General features: G+C 48.0%; 1 pseudogene; it reads left to right on the top strand.

The window, feature by feature from the left end:
- Positions 1–294: 294 nt before the first annotated feature.
- Positions 295–1,795, top strand: LOC149970058 (uncharacterized; annotated as a pseudogene).
- Positions 1,796–4,644: the final 2,849 nt, after the last annotated feature.

Raw genomic sequence — 4,644 nt, 5'->3', positions numbered from 1 at the left:
ATTTGTTCTTAACTGACTTCGTTAAATAAATAAAATACCAAATAAATAAAATACCCCTAATCCATTGCCTTAATGCTGAGTGCCAAGCAGAGACGCATCAGGTCCCATCTTTACAGTCTTTGGTATGACTCGAACTCCCAACTTTCCAATCTCAGAGCGGACACTCTAAACCACAAGGCCACCCAGATGGTTTTTAATTGGACATTGTAGTGAGACGATACTGCATGTCGTGTGATGCCGTGTGATGTCATGTGATGCTGTGTGATGTCGTGTGATGCTGTGTGATGTCGTGTGATGCCGTGTGATGTCATGTGATGCTGTGTGATGTCGTGTGATGTCGTGTGATGCTGTGTGATGTAGTGTGATGTCGTGTGATGTCATGTGATATCGTGTGATATCGTGTGATGCTGTGTGATGTCGTGTGATGTCGTGTGATGATGCGTGATGTCATGTGATGCTGTGTTATGCTGTGTGATGCCGTGTGATGCCGTGTGATGCCGTGTGATGCCGTGTGATGTCGTGTGATGTCGTGTGATGCTGTGTGATGTCGTGTGATGCTGTGTGATGTCGTGTGATGTCGTGTGATGCCGTGTGATGCCGTGTGATGTCGTGTGATGTCGTGTGATGCTGTGTGATGCTGTGTGATGTCGTGTGATGTCGTGTGATGCTGTGTGATGTCGTGTGATGTCGCGTGATGTCATGTGATGCTGTGTTATGCTGTATTATGCTGTGTGATGTCGTGTGATGCTGTGTGATGTCGTGTGATGTCGTGTGATGCCGTGTGATGCCGTGTGATGCCGTGTGATGCCGTGTGATGCCGTGTGATGTCGTGTGATGTCGTGTGATGCTGTGTGATGCTGTGTGATGTCGTGTGATGCCGTGTGATGTCGTGTGATGTCGCGTGATGTCATGTGATGCTGTGTTATGCTGTGTGATGTCGTGTGATGCTGTGTGATGTTGTGTGATGTCATGTGATGTCATGTGATGCCGTGTGATGCTGTGTGATGTCATGTGATGCTGTGTTATGCTGTGTGATGTCGTGTGATGCTGTGTGATGTCGTGTGATGTCATGTGATGTCATGTGATGCTGTGTGATGCTGTGTGATGTCATGTGATGTCATGTGATGCTGTGTGATGCTGTGTGATGTCGTGTGATGGTGTGTGATGTCGTGTGATGCTGTGTGATGTCGTGTGATGTCGTGTGATGCCATGTGATGCCGTGTGATGCCGTGTGATGTCGTGTGATGTCGTGTGATGCTGTGTGATGCTGTGTGATGTCGTGTGATGTCGTGTGCTGTCATGTGATGCTGTGTGATGTCGTGTGATGTCGTGTGATGTCGTGTGATGCTGTGTGATGTCGTGTGATGTCGTGAGATGCTGTGTGATGTCGTGTGATGTCATGTGATGCTGTGTTATGCTGTGTGATGTCGTGTGATGCTGTGTGATGTCGTGTGATGTCATGTGATGTCATGTGATGCTGTGTGATGCTGTGTGATGTCGTGTGATGTCATGTGATGTCATGTGATGCTGTGTGATGCTGTGTGATGTCGTGTGATGCTGTGTGATGTCGTGTGATGTCGTTTGATGTCGTGTGATGCCGTGTGATGCCGTGTGATGTCGTGTGATGTCGTGTGATGTCGTGTGATGCTGTGTGATGCTGTGTGATGTCGTGTGATGTCGTGTGCTGTCATGTGATGCCGTGTGATGCTGTGTGATGTTGTGTGATGCTGTGTGATGTCGTGTGATGCTGTGTGATGTCGTGTGATGCTGTGTGATGCTGTGTGATGTCGTGTGATGCTGTGTGCTGTCATGTGATGCTGTGTGATGTCGTGTGATGCCGTGTGATGCCGTGTGAGCAGGTAGAGCAGGTATAAGCTGACATACAAGGGAAGTAGAGGCAGGGGAAGTGGTCCAAATTGCACCCTGCATAGTGCACTACTTTTGACCAGAGCCCTATGGGTCCAACTTGCCTCCCTCCCCCTCTCCTCTCTCCCCTCTCCTCCCGCTCGTCTCTCCATTCTCCTCTCTCCCCTCTCCCCTCTCCCCTACCCTCTCCATCTCCCCTCTCGATCTACCCTCTCGATCTACCCTCTCCATGTCTCCCTCTCCTCTCTCTCTCTCCCCTCTCCTTCACTCTCCTCTCCTCTCCTTCCTCTCTCTCCTCTCGTCCCCCCTCCTTTTCTCTCTCCTCTCCTCTCCTCTCATCTCCTCTCCTCTCCCCTCTCCTCTCCTTCCCTCTCTCTCCCCTCTCCTTCACTCTCCCTCTCTCTCCTCTCCTCTCCTCTCTCCTCTCCTTCCCTCTCTCTCCCCTCTCCTTCACTCTCCTCTCCTCTCCTTCCTCTCTCTCGTCCCCCCTCCTTTTCCCTCTCCTCTCCTCTCCTCTCCTCTCCTCTCCTCTCCTCTCTCCTCTCCTTCCCTCTCTCTCCCATCTCCTCTCCTCTCCTCCCTCTCTCTCCTTTTCTCTCTCCTCTCCTTCCCCTCTCTTCCTCTCTCCCCACTCCTCTTTCCCCTCCCTCCATACATGCTTTGGTGCTCCTTAATCAGATGCCAAGACCCTGCTGTGTGAATTACCATCTGTTCTGTTTGTGACGAACAGAGAAAATATAATAGTTTCCACCTGGATTTGGATTTTCACCGGAGCTTAAGGACTTTCTGCATTACAAAATGGCCCCCTATTCCCTACGTAGTTCCCTACTTTTGACCAGGGCCTCATAGGACACTATGTATGTAATAGGGTGTCATTTGGGAATCCAAGCCTGTTCCTTTAGTTGTTGTTTCTTGTACCTCTTGGTTCAGTTCAGACTGCCCCTCCGTATCATAACGTTGAGTGTACTGGACTAAAACAGGCGCTGTGCAACGCTGGGTCTCTGTTGTGTTTTTCCAGTGCCGTGCTCTGACTGGGAGAAGATTTATTCTGTTTAGATGTGGAGCTGTGGCATGTCGCCATAACAACGGATCCATTACATTTTCCTCCTCTTCCAGCAGAGAACTCTGAGTCCCAAATGGTACCCTAGGTCCTGGTCAGTAGTAGTGTGGTGAATAAGGTGGTACCCTGGTCAGTAGTAGTGTGGAGAATAAGGTGGTACCCTGGTCAGTAGTAGTGTGGTAAATAGGGAATAGGCTGTCATTTGGGGGTGCAGCCTCTGTGTTTTAGTATGCATGCTCAGTGTTAACAAAGAGATGTGGCAATCTAAACAGAGTCATGGCGTTGTCTCTAAACACGGTGTTTGTTGACTCCTGGGTTTATAAATAAACAGACACATGGTGATTGGCTTCAAGCCCTCTGGATCTGTCTGTCTACACCGTCCCATTATAACAGCTATCTCTTTATAGTTGTCACATGAAACAACACACACAGACATACACAAACACACACATAAACACACACACATAAACACACGCACACACACACACAGAAGCAGATACCTGAAGAGAAAAGAGAATGCCTCACAGGTAAGAAGCTCTGATAATTGAATCAGTAATGTGTTGACATCAGGCTGTCTCTGATAATTGAATCAGTAATTTGTTGACATCAGACTGTCTCTGATAATTGAATCAGTATTGTGACAGCAGACTGTCTCTGATAATTGAATCAGTAATGTTTTGACAGCAGGCTGTCTCTGATAATTGAATCAGTAATGTTTTGACAGCAGGCTGTCTCTGATAATTGAATCAGTAATGTTTTGACAGCAGGCTGTCTCTGATAATTGAATCAGTAATGTTTTGACAGCAGGCTGTCTCTGATAAGTTTTGACAGCAGGCTGTCTCTGATAAGTTTTGACAGCAGGCTGACTTGGTGCAAAAAGACAGACCCCAACCCTCTCTGATGTTGAGGTAGGAAAGACAGACCACAACCCTCTCTGATGTTGAGGTAGGAAAGACAGACCCCAACCCTCTCTGATGTTGAGGTAGAGTAAAGACAGATCCCAACCCTCTCTGATGTTGAGGTAGGAAAGACAGACCCCAACCCTCTCTGATGTTGAGGCAGGAAAGACAGACCCCAACCCTCTCTGATGTTGAGGCAGGAAAGACAAACGCCAACCCTCTCTGGTGTTGAGGTAGGAAAGACAGACCCCAACCCTCTCTGGGGTTGAGGTAGGAAAGACAGACCCCAACCCTCTCTGATGTTGAGGTAGGAAAGACAGACCCCAACCATAACAAAGCACAGCCTTTTGGCATTGGTAGAGCCAATAGCCTGTGGGTAAAAAATATGGGTTTGGCTTTTAAACAAAAATCCTCTCCGTCTGTAAATCCAAAGGAAGTAAAGATCACATAGAGCCTAGAACTACATGTTTCACTTAATAAATGTACACATATACTGATAACTGTGTAAGGGCAGATGTAGAGTACAGCACAGTAGGGTAGGGTAGGGTAAGGTAGGGTAGGGTAGGGTAGGGTAGGGTAGGGTAGGGTAGAGCAGTATAGAGAAGTGCAGAGTAGAGTAGTATAGAGAAGTGTAGAGTAGGGTAGAGTAGAGTAGGGTAGTAGGGTAGAGGGTAGAGTAAAGTAGAGTAGTGTAGAGTAGAGTAGAGTAGTATAGAGAAGTGTAGAGTAGAGTAGTGTAGAGAAGTGTAGAGTAGAGTGGGGTAGAGTAGGGTGGAGTAGAGTAGGGTGGAGTAGAGTAGGGTAGGGTAGAGTAAAGTA

Source organism: Oncorhynchus mykiss, unplaced genomic scaffold, assembly GCF_057628025.1.
Source record: "Oncorhynchus mykiss isolate SJ-2025 unplaced genomic scaffold, ASM5762802v1 scaffold103, whole genome shotgun sequence".
Taxonomy (NCBI): Eukaryota; Metazoa; Chordata; class Actinopteri; order Salmoniformes; family Salmonidae; genus Oncorhynchus; species Oncorhynchus mykiss.
Note: the sequence above shows the minus strand (reverse complement) of the source record. Positions and strands in the feature narration are given on the sequence as shown.